We start from the raw sequence: 18,982 nt of genomic DNA, 5'->3' as shown, positions 1-18,982 counted from the left end.
ATTCGTTTAGCCAGGATTTCGTAATGATGGAGGGGGGGATAACATGAAATACTCTGGTTACTCACCAGGGGTTCGATCAATCTAAACTCTTTTAGTGGCAACACGTATATTGGTTTGTTAGGACAATTAAATGAGGATATGCTAGTAAGTATTTCAATAACAAACTATCTCTCGAGTAAAAGAATCAAGAATCTCGAGTAAAAGAATATAAAAAGTATTGAAAAAGAGTATAATATTCCGAGTTCCTTAAGTTCTTCTTAGAGTGTATCTGATCGAACCGGTTTCTCGATCATCATTTGTTGTCCATAGGATTAGCATGGAGCTAGATGGAATTTGGAATGCTCCGTAATGGGGCGTTTACACTTAGTCGATTTGCGTTCGATTCAGTTGAATTGACGTCACTTTCAACTTAATCGACCGTGTAAACGGGACTTCAACTTAATCGCTTGTTGATCGAAGACGACTAATCGACTGGCAACTGAATTAAAAGACGTTCTATTTTCTGTGGTTGAAATAATTGAACACATCCATCAATCTGATTCGGCCTAGTTGCTTCGATTTAGTGGCAAATGCAGCGAGCCGATTTAGTCGTGCGACTAAATCGACTAAATGTAAACGCCCCATTACAATAATATTCATTTTCAACTTGATCCCGCCCTACATACACACACACACACACAGTTTCCTCTACACAAAGCTCCTTATAAGAAAGAGTAACCATACGCTTGCTGTAGCTTTATATTTTTAACGCTGATTCTTCTTTTTCTCTTACAGGGGGGCGTTCGGACCCCCCGGACCCACCCCTTGGCTACGTGCCTGTCTCAATGGTACAATGGTAAGCGATAATCAGATTTTTAGTGTAAGCTTCTCAAATTATAAATTTAAATATGCTTTAAAAGTTCTCTAGAAAGAATGGCCCGATAAATGTCGTTGTACAGTATATTTTCAAAGTTAGGCCCGAAGAAACCCGAGAAATATGGTTGTATATTTAACAATTTACGGCCCAAATCCATGCAGACCTCTACCAGACTGTCACGTGATCAGGTCAAAAGTCACGTTGCGTGCTGAATCGAGTCTGGGGATTGCAAATCCAGCTCGTGAGGTATTCCAAGCAGGAAACCTTCGTGTAGGGCGCTCTGGGTAATTCACAACTTTATCATTATTATTGTTTTTACTGAAACAACTTCACTTTTGACAAATTTCTACCCATATTTACCTTACGTGCTATGCATTGTTTTTAAGCTCTTTATTATGTCTTTGTAATAAGCGTTCAATTAGCCATCTCCATATTACATTTGTTGAGAAATTTTTACGAATTCATTTTTTTTCATTGATTTTCAATTGACAATAATGTTAATGTTTCGTGCTTTTTTGGCTATATTCTAGCTATTTTAGGAAAATGTTTTTTAGAATTTAGAATCTACATAATCTCTGCTACATTTGAGCTGAAATTAAGCCATCTCTCTCTTTTGAGATAAGTGGAGAAATTTTGTTTTTCATTGATATTCTAAAGATATTAATGTTTCATCTTATTTATTTATGTTTCATGCATTTTAGAAAAATTTGCTTTTGGAATATCGAATCTACATCATTTCTTCTACATTTAACCTCACAGTATCGTTAAATGATTTTTTATGTACTAAATTTCCACTTCCAGTTTGTACTCAGAATAACATTTTGCTTTAAAATAATAACTTTTCCTGAACACCAAATATCGGGATAAATATCAAATATATAATGTAACTTCATTTTTAGGGCACCCTGCAAATAAAAAGTGTGATCTGATGGGAATAATTTGACTTGATTTTTAGACTTAGCGGGTCGGAATTATTTAAGAATACCCATCTCCTTGATTCAAAAAAAAAAAGTTGGATAGTGTTATTTTCTGCTTTTAAGCTGAAAATATTTATTATTATCTTCTGCTTTTAGCGCTTTTATTATTTGAATTGGTTTTCCATTTTTTTAAAATATTTTTTTGCAAGTTTCATTGTAGACACTGGGAAAAACCAAGTATAGATCCTTACTATGAAACTTTTACTTGTTTTAAATTCGCCTCAACTTGGATTCTTGTTTTCATGGCTAATTTTATCAACATAATTCAAGTTCTCCTTGGAAGGGTCAAGAACACAGAAATTTTGCGGCTGGTTAAAAATGCCTAAACTGTTCAGTATGATTCGAACCCTAAATGTATTGCACCACATGGGTCGAAACCGAACACCTGAGACCTCACGGCTATTGTCACCGGCTCTTAGACTTGCGGACAACGAAAAGTGTTTGCAGGAAGCACTATCAAACCTGAACGACCAACTGGAGAAAACGTACAAAATGAAGATAAATAAGAAGAAAACGAAAGTGATAATGTGCGCAAGAGCAGGACAAGAAGGTGCAAACGTATAGCTAGATGGAGAAAAAATCGGAAACGTTAAGACGTTCTCCTATTTGGGAAGTCTAATATCCTCGGACGGAAGAAGTAAAAAAGACGTAAGTTCCAGAATAGCGCAGGCTAAACAAGCATTCAATAGGAAAAGAGGACTGCTAACATCGTTAGAAAGGACGCTAACAAGAGAAATGTGTCGTTGGACATTAGAAAATGATTTATTAAGACTCTGGTATGGAGCGTGGAGCTTAACGGATCAGAGACGTGAGCACTGAGAAAAGCTAAAATATCCAAGCTGGAAACATTTGAAATGTGGTGTTGGCGCAGGATGCTGCGCATATCATTGACCGAAAGGAAAAGGAATGAAGACGTACTAATGAAGGACGACAAATCATGAAGATAATAGGAAAAAGAAAAAAAACAGCATGCTTGGCCATCTTATTCGGCACTCCGATTGGATCACCGTGTTGATAGAGCGAAAGACAGAAGAAAAACCAGAAAGAGGAAGACCAAGGATAGAATATCTAGAGGCAGTTACGAAGAAGAGACCTTATCAGAATACAAAAGATCTCTCCCAAAGGAGAGAAAAGTTTTAAAATTTCCATGTTGCCCACCGACCTATGGTTGGGGAGAGGAAGAATGAGATTAGATCTGCGTGGAGTACTAATAATTTGTGTGGTTTAGTTGTTGACTTTTTTTCTTAAAAGTCATTCAAAACTATCTATAAATATCTTACTAAAAATCGTTAGTTGAACGATAAAAATAGTTAAGTTTATACACCCACTTATTTCCCGCTTTTCATGGCAAATGAAAAAGCACCTCTGTGCTTAGGGTTGAATTCAGTCAAAAGAGAGACTCATCTAAATATATTGTTTTCGATTCCCGGCGGGAGCTCATGTGGTTCGGATTCCACGTTAATCTGTAGGTCCACGTCTCATATAGCCTCGCTGCTGAACGGGACGTTAAACTCAAAATCAACTCAACTCAACTAAATATATTGTTGTCGATTTTATTTTTGAACAGCATCATTAGTTAACAAAAGCATTTAGTTGCGAAAGAAAATAGCTTAGACGCTAAATTTGATTGGACTTTCTCTATACAGGAAATAGGTGTTCATTAAGGTAATGATTGTGATTAAAATTCGCTGGATAAACTAATACCTTCCTCTTATTGAAGTCAACATATCTATCATAGATACTCGTAATTATTGGCAACACTGTTTGGGAATGGATTCTGCTAAGGCCAAAATCACTTACGTTTAGTTAAGTCCAGAATCGTATTGTGTTTCAATAAACTCTCGACCAGCTTCGAAATTACGAGCGTTTCTTTTTCTTTTTTGTTTTTTTTTTTTAAAACAAACGCTAGAGCCCAGTTTCCTGTCTCCCTCCCCTCTCATACACACACACATGTAGAAACGAGGATGAAACGATGGTACCAGAACGGAGGTTGAATGCAGTTTAGAAGCTTTTCTGTTAATTCCAGCTCGTTGTTATCTGACTCGCTATAATAGCAGAATCCATAGATTTAATCACCGTAACTGATTTTCATTCTCAAATTTCTAGCCTCAGTGCAGTGTTTGAACAAACCACTAACAGCACAACCACTCACCACGGCCTAAAACCATTTAATTTCATTACAACTTCTGTACTTACTTTAGTCTTGTGTTTCTCAGAGACTTCATTCTGAAAATTAGAATGACCTCGATCAGTTGGTGGATAAAATATGTCGACCTGTTAAGTTTTGTGAAAAGTTAAATATACTTTCAATCACTAATCAATCTTTCAATATGTCATTCTACCAAGGGATTAAATTTAGAAGCTACCCTAGGAGATAAGCTATTAGCACAACTAAATTATTTTGCTTAGAAGGTACAGCGGTGGACACTTCTAAATGGTACACCTTAGCCGTAAATCTCCATATGGCTGTACCATTTAGAAGTGTCCACCGCTGTACCACGTTCCATTGCTTATGAGAATTAAAAGTACCCTTCAAAAAATCTTGTTATGACAATCTATATTTTTTTCTTTCTGAATCAACCACTCCCATCGCACTTATAGCAGACGAATAGGACCTATTTCTAGATTTTTTTTGCCTCACACTGAAATAGCAACGCCACTGCAGTTGATCTGTTTCTTAACATACAGGGTTTGTTCATAAAGTAATGAGATTCGCTACCCGTGTGGCGCTCCAGTCGCAAGCAGAGCGCTCCCAGATATGGGAATTGTGGTATAGGTTTTTAGTTGTAAGCAACACATCGGGAGGAAATTGCGTCCGAGCTCTTACGCGGGAGTGAAAGCTGTTTTTTGAGATTTTGTCACGCTCCAGCTCATACCGCCTACCTGGTCCGGATAGGGGTTGCAACCTTGCCGCAGCACCCTCACCGCACAAGCCGATATGAGCCCATCATACTTTTTCTGTTCTCAGAGATCAAGAGAAGCCAAAAAGATCACCATTTCGATTATATTCCGGCCATCCAACAGGCTGTCACAGAGTCTCTGAAAGAGGTTGCTGGCAGCTGAGTTCCAGGAAGCTTTTACAGCGTGAGAATTGCGTTGGAAGTGGTGTATCGATGCCCAAGGAGACTGATTTGGGGAATTTAGCAATACGTACCGATTGAATCAATAAATTCTTTTTAGTAGACCCAGTCTCATTACTTTGCAAAGAAACCCTGTACAATGCTATCTATGGATAAAAATAATGTATTAGATTGAATTGCCTAGCTACATGAATTTATTGTAATGTATTAGATTGAATTGAATAGCTACATGAATTTATTGTATTGTATTAGATTGAATTGCCTAGCTACATGAATTTATTGTAATGTATTAGATTGAATTGCCTAGCTACATGAATTTATTGGAGGCCGTTATTTCAAACAAGCACTTTGCATTGAGCTGGCATACTGCTACATGACAATGCTCCACTCCACACGGCTATTGTTGCCAAAGGTGCAGTGAAAAACTGTGGCTACGAGGAAAAGCTTCCACTCTACCACTCAGATTTAGCACTAAAGCCTTGGCAATAACAGCCGTATGGACTACACCTTTGTCACGCAGTATGAGAGCTCAAAACAGTGGTGCCAACCTGAAACGTTATAAAATCCCATTTTGACAGAGAGAAATTCCCATTTTGCTCTTGAATTTTTCACGCTCCACAAAATTTTCAAAATCTATAACAAATGAAAAGTAAAAAATATTGTAAGTATCTCATTTTCTTCAATAAATGAATGAATTCAAACCTTCTATGTGAATCGAATAGTTTATGAATAAGTAATTAACAGAGAAAAGAGAAAATTGAAAATTATGTCACCAAGTACATTTTGTTGATATAAATTAGTATTTGCATCACGCATTCCTGTCATAATCTTCGATGCAACGTAACGAAACCAGATTAGACAAATTTCATTCTCCAATAATTTCGCGCGGAACGTTTTGGAAGATAGTTCTTTTTCGTTTGGTATTTTTTTTAAATGCCAGAGCTGTTAATAAATTCCATGGTGCTTATTTTTTGACATTCTCAAGTCACTGTATAAATCACTTACATATTAGCATACATTTTGCAGTTCAAAAAGTTGACAGCAATGATTTCATGTTTATGAAGACTCATTAGTTTGTTTTTCGCCTATAAACAAGTTTGTTTACATTGATGGATAGTGCCGGCTTTAAGTATAAGATAAACTATAGCTTAGGGTTCTACTCTATTGGGGGCCTCCAAGATTTAAAAGAAAATACTGGATGTACATTCCCCAAAATAAGATAAAACAGGAATTTTAGGAAAACTAAAAATCGATCAAAAGATTGCGATCTTGGTCAATAATTAGTTTTTGCATCAGGGGCCACAAAAGTTTTGAACGTTCCCTAGATCGAGTTTTCGTACTTTTTACGGAATAAGCACATCATATTGAGTTAAGTGATAGTTTTTGTTTGGCTATATGTACTTCTTCAGATATAAGCCCTACAAGAAAATGTTTGATTGAAATATATTGGGTCTTCCGATCCAATAAAATAAATAAAATAAAATCTAAATACAGCAACAGTTTCTTTGTTTGATGTAAGTAATGGGGCTCCTCCTGATAGCTAGTCCCATTATAAACCGATTACCGTCAATAATTTAGGGCCTCATCAAACATAAATCCGGCTTTGTCGATGATATACGAGGTTTGTCCGGAAAATACGTATAAAAGTTGAATAAGTACTTTATTTTACAATTATTCAGGTATTACAATATGGTCTCCTTCAAAGTACTCTTCCTTAGATAAGATACACTTCTGCCAACGCCGTTTCCACTGTTGATAACATTGCTGAAAGTCTTCAGTTGGGATGCTGTTCAGTTGCCGTGTCGTTTCTGCCTTGATGGCTTCCACATCTCCCAAGTACTGTCCCCGAAGCACCATTTTCCATTTCGGAAACAGAAAGAAGTCACAAGGGGATAAATCGGGTGAATAAGGCGGGTGCGTGTCACGGTGATTGAGCTTCGGTGCAAAAACTCACGCACAACCAGCGACGTGTGAGCGGGCGCATTGTCCTGATGAAGGATCCACTGCCCCTTTGTGCCAAATCCGGCCGAACTCGGGCCACACGAGCTCTGAGACGTCTCAAAACTTCCACGTAAAACTGTCCGTTCACACTCTGGCCGGGAGGGACAAATTCCTGGTGAACAATGCACTTAAAATAATAATAATAATAAAAAACAATCAACATTGTCTTTACATTGGATCTTGCTTTTCGCGACTTTTTTGCTTTCGGTTCTCCTGGTAGCTTCCATTCTTTGCTTTGAGATTTAAGCTTCACATCGAATTCGTAAAACCAGGACTCGTCTCCAGTGATGACTCGATTGAGAAAGTCCCGTCTTTCCTCTGCTTCCAACCCATCCTCACAGCACTCAACCCTCTTTGCTTTCTGTTCTGGAGTCAAGAGTTTTGGTACGATTTTCGCACACAATTTCTTCATTTCAAGTTTTTGTGTCAGAATTTCGTGAACGATTGTTTTGGGAATTGACAGCTTGTCAGCAATCATTCTGACTGTCAATCTACGGTCTTTAAGAACACAAGTCCGAATTCGTTCAACATTTTCATCAGAACTCGATGTCGATGGGCGTCCTGGGCGAGGGTCTCCTTTCACGTCTTCTTGGCCTTCTTGAAACCTTTTTAACCACTTGTTCACGGTTGGTTCCTTCAGAAAATTGTCTCCGTACACTTTTTTCAAACACTCAAAAATCTCACGGTCATTCTTACCTAGCTTTGCAAGAAACTTGATGTTGATGCGCTGTTCCTCAATCAGAGAGAGTCCCGGCGGGAGCTCATGTGGTTCGGATTCCACGTTAATCAGTAGGTCCACGTCTCATATAGCCTCGCTGCTGAAAGGGACACTAAACTAAAATCAACTCAACTCAATCAGAGAGAGCTCCATGCCGACGGCAGCTGAAACAGGGTAACTTTCAACAAACAGCCACACACTCCTACTGACACGCAGAGCGCTCTGACTCGAACTGATCGTTGATGGGATTGGCTACAGCAGTAGTGCCACCTGGCGGTGACTGCAACCTGTAAAATAAAGTTATTATTCAACATTTATACATATTTTCCGGACAAACCTTATATATATATATATATATATATATATATATATATATATATATATATATATATACTATGTGATCAAAAGTATCCGGACACCTGGCTGAAAATGACTTACATGTTCGTGGCGCCCTCCAGCGGTACTATTGGAATTCAATATGGTATTGGCCCACCCTTAGCCTTGATGACAGCTTCCACTCTCGCAGGCATACTTTCAATCAGGTACTTTAAGGTTTCTTGGGGAATGACAGCCCATTCTTCACGGAGTGCTGAAGTGAAGAGAGATATCAAAGTAGTTCGGTGAGGCCTGACACGAAGTCGGCGTTCTAAAACATCCAAAAGGTGTTCTATAGGTTTCAAGTCAGGACTCTGTGCAGGCCAGCCCATTACAGGGATGTTATGGTTGTGTAAGCACTCCGTCACAGGCCGTGCTGCATGAACAGGTGCTCGAACGTGTTGAAAGATGCAATCGCCATCCCCGAATTGCTTTTCAACAGTGGGAAGCAAGAAGGTGTTTAAAACATCAATGTAGGCCTGCGCTGTGAGAGTGCTACGCGAAACAACAAGGGGTGGAAGCCCCTTCCAAGAAAGAAAAAAAAAACACGACCACATCATAACACCACCACCTCCCAATTTTACTGTTGGCACTACACATGCTGACAGATGACGTTCACCGGGGATTCGCCATACCCACACCCTGCCATCGGATCGCGACATTGTGTACCGTGATTCGTCACTCCACACAACGTTTTTCCACTCTTCAATCGTCCAATGTTTACGCTCTTTACACCAAGCGAGGCGTCGTTTGGCATTTACCTGCGTGATGTGTGGCTTATGAGCAGCCGCTCGACCATGAAATCCAAGTTTTCTGACCTTACACCTAACTGTCATAGTAATTGGAGTTGATCCTGATGCAGTTTTTAATTCCTGTGTAATGGTCTGGATAGATGTCTGCCTATTACACTCTACGACCCTCTTCAACTGTCGGCGGTCTCTGTCAGTCAAGAGACGAGGTCGGCCTGTACGCTTTTGTGCTGTACGTGTCCCTTCACGTTTCCACTTCACTATCACATCAGATACAGTGGACCTAGGGATGTTTAGTAGTGTGGAAATCTCGCGTACAGATTTCTGACACAAGTGACACCCAACCATCTGACCACGTTCGAAGTCCGTGAGTTCCGCGGAGAGCCCCATTCTGCTTTCTCACGATGTCTAATGACTACTCAGGTCGCTGATAATGAGTACCTGACAGTAGGTGGCAGCACAATACACCTAATATGAAAAACGTATGGTTTGGGGGGTTTCGGGATACTATTGATCACATAGTGTATATGAAAAATCCTATTCTGTCAATTTCTACGGAAATTACCTTTATTCCTATTTTATAAATTAATGTCAAAAATCCCCCCAAAATGGGATTTTTCCCTCAGGTTGACATCATTGGCTGAAAAGGGCAACTGATTCAAGAGATTATCTCCAACAAGCTGACACAGCTCGTCAGCTCAAACTTATACATTATTTCTTCAGAGACGGCACTTTATGTCATGAATGGCTTATTACCAATGAAGTGATATTTCAGTGTTAGGTCAGTCACTTCGGTAAAGAATAAGAAAAGAAATACTTGCTTTATTACGTGTATTTCAAGGAAGATGAAGTAAAAGAAATACAAGTGTACTTTTAACTTACACTAGAAGTGCGCAAAGATATGTTTTAAACGTTTGTTCATTCGTAAATAAACATTTATAATTTGATTTTAGTTCTGCCTTTATGCTTAAATTGTGTTTTTGGTGCTCTTACCTGACATCAACCTCTCCCACATAGATACATTTGGCACTACAATTCTGGGAATGCCTTCATATTTTTGGAAACTTAGCAACAGTCGGTTTAGCCTGTTTAGGCTTCATCTCCGGTTTTGAAAGATCCAATTTGAGAATCTACTATCGAAGCAGGCCGGTAGCCAGCCAGCCCGGCTGAAGTTAGGGGGGGGCGATCCAACCATATTATAGTTCCTTTGCAAGTCTACGGTGAAAATTTTGTGGGAGGCAAGCAAAAAATTTAGGGGGCCCGGCCCCCCTAGACACTCCTGGATACGGGCCTGTATCGAAGTGTAGCAAATACTTTCTTAAAACCAGGTTATAAGTTGTATGTAGTGAAGAGAAATGGAGGAAATGAGGGTAACGGAGATTATGAATTAAATGTATTATACAATGTGCAAAAGCAAATCAAAATCGTTCTGCACAAACTACCATAAACTTAAAATGTTATTGAAAATTAAATTTTTCAGTTTAACCTCACATGATTATGCATTTAAGCTAAGGGATACGATGATTAAAACTAATGATGGAATAATTGGTGGAATGAGAAAGTGGGAGGAAACGGAAGTAACCTGAGAAAACCCACGAACACAATGTCCACCACAAAATTACTTAGCCGGGGATCCAACCAGAGACCCCACGCACGAGAGGTAAGTGCTCTACCAATGAGCCACTATGACACCGTTAAAATGTTATTGTCAATCAAATAAACTTTACAGAGGGTTCAATAGCATTTTAGAGGGCTTGCTTCTTCCTGGTTCCCTTGAACCTTTTAGCTACGCCTATGAGCTGTGCTTCCATGTTAATTTTACTCGTACAATGGAGTCATTCCCGTTTACCAAGTCGTTCAGTTGAAAGTAAACGCTATTGCACTGAAATATGTATTGTATATGTATCTAATATATAATGAAATTGACACATATGAGATGTTACTCACTTTCTTGGTATTGGATGATGACTTACTTCTATTTGTCCGCCTCCATATGTTTCAAATGTACACTCTTGCACGAAACACGTTAGCCACTCATTTCTCTTAGAGAAGCAATGATCTCTTACCTATACTTGAAGTTAAATTAAATAAATTTGCAGCCCTAGTGTCTTAGTTATATCTGCAATTTCTTTTGACAACTGAGATCTTTTCTTGGAGCCGAAATATTATAATTTCCTACGTATTGTTGCTAAAATATCCTCTTCTAGCGTGAGGTCGGTGGCCAAGATTTTTGAACAAGACTATACAATATTAATTTAATATTTTATACATTAAGGTTCAGTACTGCATAAGAACTACACGATTTATTCAACGTCAAAATAATATTTGATCGATTTTTTAAATTTGATTTTGTGTTTATTGTCACTTTCGGCAGCGAGGTCATATGAGACGTGGATCTGTAGCTTAACATGGGATCCAAACCATATGAGATCTCGTCGAGAATCGAACCTGGGTCTCCCAAATATATGATAGAGATCCCACCACCGTTCAAATTAGAATTTAACCCCAGATCCTACCTCAATCGCAATCACTGTTATTTGGAACATGGAGATTGAGAGCAGAAGAAAATGTTTTATTTTAAGGATAAAGTAAAAAGGTTTCATAAGGTTTCATGAATAAAATTAAAAGATAATTATTGAGATTGACGTCTGCGTTCAATCTCTACTTATTAAAATCTAATTACTGTGCCTTATAATATTGTAATGTAAGAACATAAGGGCGCCGAATTCTCTGAGAATTTTTTTTGGGGGGGGTGCATTCAGATGCAGAAAACATATATGAGGATTTTAAGACAAATGCGTGAAAATTATGCCAAATGTTGTAAATTTACAAATACAATGAGGCGGATCACATGAACTTTGGGAAGCCCGGGCCCCCTTGGCCCCCCAGGATCGGCACCTTTGTAAGAACACCATAGTAACTCTATGAGGAACACCCATCCACCTGTTCGATCTCTACACCATAATTCTTGAACAAAAGCAAATACTTGAATTCTTTATTTTGCAATAGATAGGCAAAGCGAAATTTCTAATCCGATAACATTTTCATGGGTAATAACAGTTATCTATAGCCTATCTCATATTCCATACATGAGCCGAGATTAGATTTATTTAGGTCAATTTATGGATGCATTATAATAAATGTAACCTTTCCCCTTTTCTTCACGCCCAGATTAAATATCAAAATACACAGAAACACATGTTTAATTATTTTGGATAAAAAAAAGCAAATAGCATAAGGCATCCCCATATACAGGGTGTTTCAAAACAACACCGACAACGTTTGGGAGGTGATTCCTGACACCAAGATAAGACAAAAGTATAGACCAACCTGGGTGCACAAATGCTTCCTTTCGGAGTTACAGGCTGCCTAAAACATGAAAAAAAAATGAACTTTCAAGGTCCATATAATGGGATCCAAAATTATATTATGTTAGTGAAGTCAAGACGTCACTTAAGAACTAATATGTGCACTATACAAAAATACATGTTTCAGAATCCTAACGTACTCACGCAACAATTTTTATAGAGGGAGTTTGACTACGGGCATATGATCTGAAGTACTCAACAACTACGTCAATATAAATTGTTGCAGAAATGCCGCAGGATTTTGAAACTTGAGTATTTGAATAGAGCACATACTAATTCCTAAGTGAAGTCTTGATCCGACTACGGTAGGTTCCATAGTTTAGGAGATATGCACCTCTAAAGTTCATATTTTTCATGTTTTCGGAAGCCTATAACTCCGAAAGGAAGCATTTGTGCACCCAGGTTGGTCAATAATTTTTGTCTTATCTTGGTGTCAGGAATCACCTCTCAAACGTTGTCGGTGTTGTTTTGAAGCACCCTGTATATGGACCAGAGATGGTCATTTTTCCTAACCCTCCTTCATCCTCACCCTCAATTGACGCCCCTCACCCTCACCCTTCATCACACTCACGCTTAACTGACACCCTCACCCTCCCTCACACTCACCCTCCATTGACGCCCTCACACTCACCTTCCCCCACACTCACCCTCCATTGACGCCCTCACACTCACCCTCCCTCACACTCACCCTCAATTACTTTATCGCCCTCACCCTCCAACGCCCTCGCCCTCAACTACTAAAATGAGGGTGAGGTGAGGGTGAGGGAGGCCCTCATGAGGGCAAAATGAGGGAGGATGACCATCTCTGATATGGACACATTATAATAACTATAGCCCTACCCCCTTCACTTCCCACCTAGATTGAATATCAAAAAGAGCTGATACACATGCTTAATTATTTTATATGAAAAGTTCTAATACTAAATTTAACGTATCAAATGTTAAGGTATCCCTATATGTGGACACATTATATTATCCTTAACCCTACCCCTTTTGTCTCCATCTAGGTTAAACATCAGAAAGCGTTGATACATGTATTTGATTATTTTAAGCAAAAACTGAAAATACCAAGTGTCACATCTGTAACCGTAAGGGATTCCGAGATTATCATAGTATCTAAATCTATATTACACTCTGCCAGAATCTATTTACAGTGCAGAATACTGGGTAATATTCAGCTATGTACACAAGAACGTGGCTGTTTTTGCAGGAAATATCTTCGATCAAATTTCCAACCAAAACAATTGTTTATCTAACTTGGCTGTTTCTCTCCGTGAGCAGTTTGAATGCATTGCAAATTCATTAACTAACGCTGGAGTTACGGCGTTTTTTTTCCTCTTGCCTGCCGCAAACGAACGTAATTATCATTCTTAGGAGAAACTAGATTTCAATAAAGGAGATATTTCAGTCCTTCTCGTCGTTTACCACATAAACGATCTAATGGCTTGGACGAAGTTTGCAAAATATTTCGCAATACCTTCGAAAGGATTATTCGTTTTCTTGGCATCAACATGAGATTCTCCAGGGAACAAGTTTGACTTTAGCGAACGAATGGAATAATACATCTCCCAGTTTCAGAAAATGCAATAACTAAAGAGAATGAATAATTTGAATTTAAAGCTAGTTAGATAACTTAGCGTTGTGATTAATCTTACGAACGTTGTCGCAGTCGTACATTAATGCTTGAGTGAGATAACCGTGACGGGTTAATATTATTACAACCACGGGTAAAAGTGGATCTGAAAAGGTAAGGGAGACGGTAGGTAGCGCCATGACGTCACGCCGTCCCCCTGTCTATCTATGCCCATTGTAAGTTTTTGGGAACTCGGAGGACGCCGTATATATTTTTTGGAGGTAGGAGGACGGCGTTTCCCCGTGTTTCCACTCACTTTTATTCCTGATTGCAACATGTTCTGAAATGCCACAATTTTCATGTAACAATGTATGTTACTCTAATACCCAGATAGCGAAATCAAAGCCTTACAAGTGGGATAAAACAAAATATTTTAATAGTAGGGTTACAAGATCTTCCTTTTTTCCCTAATCATTACGTGTTCCTGCTACATTTTACGTTATACGTTCTTATTTTCGATGTAAAAACGTCTCTTCCGATTTCTTTTAAATGTACACAATAAGGTAACACGGTGGTTTAGTGGTAGAACGGTTACCTCTGTTGTATGGAGTTCTTGGTTCGATCTCCGGCGAAGTAAAATTGTGGTGAACAACGTTGTATCCGCAGATTTTCTTCCACATTCTCATTCCACTAACTGTTCCATCATCATTCACTTGGTTAATCATCTTCTCTCTTACCCTAACAAAAATATAAATACATGGGACGTTAAACTGTAAGATTTCATTTTCACTTACATATATCTATACAGGATATGATAGTCCTTGACATTTTTGTTTTCTCATTTATCTAATGTTCCAACATCATTCATCTACGCCTGTGTTCCCGAGCGAAATGTTTCCCAAACAAGACAATTGACAATAGCTTTCAACATACAACATGTTCAGAATTTCACCACGAGAAATCAAACAAATACTGTTTTCTTTTAGTCTGAGAGTTCAAATAAGTTTCCACAAAACCTGCAAGTAACCACTAGCTACGGGAGGTTTTTGAGAGCTGAATATTTCCAACCAGAGCTAGACTTGGGCTTCGTCCACTTGCATTAAGGGGTAGCTACCAGTCCTGCTCGGGTTTAGGAAAGAAACTGTAGTTTGATAGATGATTTGATTGAGTGGCATGTTCGCAACTGGGTAGATACCGTACGTTATATCTTTAAGTCAGTTTTAAATTGTCACTCGAATATATAATACTAGTTAGGTCTATTTCCAGAATTGTGCACTAAAATCCGTCCTCTTCATTGAAGAGAAATACGAGTAAAATTTGTCAATTTCCCGATGGGCCGAAATTCATCTACTAATTATAGCTATTTTTGTAGGAGAAGTCTCTAGTGAATACGAATCTACTGCGGTGAGAAAACTCCGTTATTCGGACAGCGGTATACTGTACAGCTATACGGATTCCATAACTTTACTACGGAAATCTGTACGGAACATATGTACTCCATATGCTACATAGTACTGCATAACTCAAGCTTAGATGTTACATCATGCAGTTGCAGGATGTCTGACATCTAACAGTTTTCATTTATTACATACGTATACACATGTTACTTCCGTCAGCTATATGTTATATACGTTCGTTTGTATGTGAGAACCTAACCACCTATATACATTTCTTTCTTCTATATTAAAAGTACGTATAGATGGGATAATTATACGGAAAGCATTATAAAACACATGTTCTCAGTTACACGTTTACTGTAGCTACGTTTTTACATAAGGCACACTGAGAAAAATACGTATGTAAAAACGTAGGTTATATGTGTAAATCCTGTAGTTTTGTTCTTAACGTACAGCACACGTATAACTGAAAAAGTACGTTTTATAGGTACTCCTCTGTAAGTGTTCCGAATAAATGTACTTCGCGTATGAACGAATAAATTGTATACATGCGATCAAGATCACACATACAGATGGAGGTATATAACATATAGCTGATGTAGGAAATGGATAATGTATGCTTCGTACTTATTTCCCTAGTAAACATAAGGATACCGTATATTTGTACAATATACCGCTGTCCGTATAAAGGATTTTCCTCAGTGCACATATTTTTTAATTCACTGTGCGGTATAAGCTATGTCGGCACTCGAACGTTGCAAGAGGAGCTCACCTCAATTTGCGGTGTCACAAAGTGTCCTGATACCACAAAACACTGAATTTCACAATTTAATAACAACCTACTTCGAGAATTTCCTTGAAATTACGAACAGGATTGTCTACCTGATGTTACGGTACATATAACACATACATTGTTGATTCTAACGTCACTCAAGGGACCCATTTGGTAGAAAAGGATAGTCCCTCTCATACCGATTGAATGTTTCTTCACATTTTATAAGATAGAAAAATAATTTGAAAAATAGCGATACTTTCAAAAATCGCGAAAATCTAACTTTTGTTTTGAACTTGTCAATGTTAATCCATGTGTACTAGATAATCTCGCTTTACTCAAAAACAAAACTGACTGTACTGTATATGAGAAAAGACTAATGGCTATCTTTAAAATCAAACTAGAGACCTAACTTAAGAAATATATAAATTTTTAAAAATCTATAAAATTTACCAAGAATTATTGTATGGTCACCTGACGTAGATCAGTGTGCGAAATTTTATTATTATTTGACATCGAAAAATGAGTTATGAAATGAAATGAAATTTTTGAGTTTTACGTTACGTCCCACGATTATGCCGGTTAGGCTAAAGGAGACGGTGATAATGAGATATGAATGAAATGTTGGAATGAAGAAAGTGAGAGGAAACGGGACAACTCCGAAGAAACCCACGCACACGGTGTTTGTCCACCACAAATTTCACTTGGCGGGAGCGAGGTTTGAATCCAGGACCCCATGCACCAGAGGTAAAAATGAGTTAAGTTAATATTGTAAGATTTGAAGATAGAGTTGAATCAAGGTAAAGAAGAGCCTGTAAAATTGAAAACTATGCATAAGGGACCAGGATTCAAGAATAAGATATCTAATCTCTGTATCACAGCAAATCACTATTCAGTGATAATACCGCCTTAGGATAAGTGTGTAGTTTCCTAACAACCTAAATTGTGATGGTTGGTATTTTTCAAAGGAGATAAATGAATACTTACTCTATGAATCTCTTAGTCTTTTCTCGTAGATTAACGTGTAAACAGGAAAGGAATAACTGTTCGAGTCATTTGATTCGGTAGTGCATTTGGTAGCTCAAGTCTAATATCAGGTAGACATGGCTTGGAGTTTTAGTCCCTCCCTGATATCAGGGGATTTTACGTCGTGAGTAACTGTGGGTATCTTGTGGTGTAGGGACGCCCCATAACACCGAAAGGAGATGTGTCCTTATCTTAATCTTCTGTCACCGATACTGTAGCAATATTCATAAGTTTCCTTAAGAAAATTTCCCTCAACTCACACAAAATTTTCCTTTGGCTTATTAAATTTTCCCTAATGAGTGTCGAATTCCTATGACAGGAGTTTATTAAAGGAAGTACCAACCACAATTGTTTTATTCTCTTGCTTTCTGTTTCTGACATTTTTTGTTCTTCCTTTATTTTTTAAATAAAAAATACACACAAATATACTACCCAGACAACAATGAATGCGATTTATCCTACTTTGAACACACACACACTGATTAATTTCTGAAAAACAAAGAAACATTTAAGCATTTATATTGGTCAATCAGTTAGCCTCAGAGTTTTTCTGAATTTTTACGTTGTATCGAAAAAAAAACCATTTTTCCCTTTTTGCTAAATTTACCTACGAAATTTCCCTTGATTACTGAAATTTCCCTCAAATTACGAACACAATACTGTAGGTAAGTGTGAAGTCGTACTCGATTGAGGAGCTCTCTCATTCCATCACACTAATGGACGCATCCATTTACCCTTCTTAGGGGAGGTATTGTTGTATTGTACTAGCAATTTCGAACGAATGATATTACTGCTCAGTTCTTACGATTACAGGGCCGTTCAAAACTATAGGGTGCTTGAGCTGAGTGAAGATGCCACTTCATGTCCCGGGTTGTTTTCAAAGAAAACTGTTTTGATGGAAATAGTGGCTAACCTATTAAATAATAAATTAACAACATATTTTTTCTAGTTTCTCGAGCTTGACAGCCAAGTTACAAAGCTTTAAGTATAGTATGCCGAGTCTAGGCTAACACGAAATGCTACTTCCTAAGACTTGTCTCTCCAACATGAAGGTGAAAGTTATCCTATTTCTCCCAATGCGACTACACATACGAACAAACGTACGGTATGTGTATACATGTGTGTGTGTGTGTGTGTATGTGTATAAAAAGACATACACGCAGGAGACCAAAGTGAAAAGTTGACTCCCTTTCCGACACGAGACACGGTAGCGAGTGAGCTACCTAAAACCCTTTTTCGTCATAGAAAAGATCACGGTACAACTTACCCAGAATCAGTTGCAGCCAAAGGAGGAACTCAAACTCTTTCAGGAAATAAGTGAAATGTTCACAGGGGAGGGGGAGGGGGGAGAAGACACGGAAGACGTCTTGAGAACGAGATCGAAAGAGAGGCTTTGTAACTTGTCAAACGTTTCGCGTTGAATCCCGTTGAGAATTGCGACTACATCGTGTCGAGTTTAGCGAATCACTGTGAAATTTGAAGATTTTTTTTTTCCTCTCTTCATTTCAACTTTTTTTGTGCAACAACAGCAAACTGCATCCAGTACAAAATCACTCCGTGTCAAATTTCTCTTCTTTGGCTTCTAAGACTTTAAGACATTTGAGAACCGACAAGAATACTGATTCAAAATTTATTGCCCTTTTCTCTCTTTTTCTACGATCTCTCGATGGCTTTGACGTAAAGTCTGCGATAGATGGAGTGTTCTAGAAAGCCTCAGCAGTAATACAAAGAAGAAATTCTATATATAATTTGTTTTATGTTTGGACTTCTTCTTTTATTCGATTTCTGTTAAAATTCCTATCTTATGTTAATTATTAACTAGATCCTGAGACGAATATTCGGACCCAAGGGGAACGGGAATGGGGAATGGCCGAAACTTCATAACAAGGAACTACATAATTTATACCGTTCACCAAACATTGTTATCAAGTCTAGCAGGCTCAGGTGAGCAGGTCAGGATGGAAGAAAGTAGAAACGCTTTCATTATCTTAACTGGAAGACAAATCGGAAAACGATCATTAGGAAGACGTAGGCGCAGATGGGACGACCAGAAATATTCAGATGGATCTTGCGGAAATATGAATACAAAG

This window comes from Thermobia domestica, chromosome 14 (assembly GCF_964235325.1).
Source record: "Thermobia domestica chromosome 14, izTheDome1.hap1.1, whole genome shotgun sequence".
Lineage (NCBI taxonomy): Eukaryota > Metazoa > Arthropoda > Insecta > Zygentoma > Lepismatidae > Thermobia > Thermobia domestica.
The sequence above is the reverse complement of the archived record's forward strand: the minus strand, read 5'-3'. Positions refer to the sequence as shown.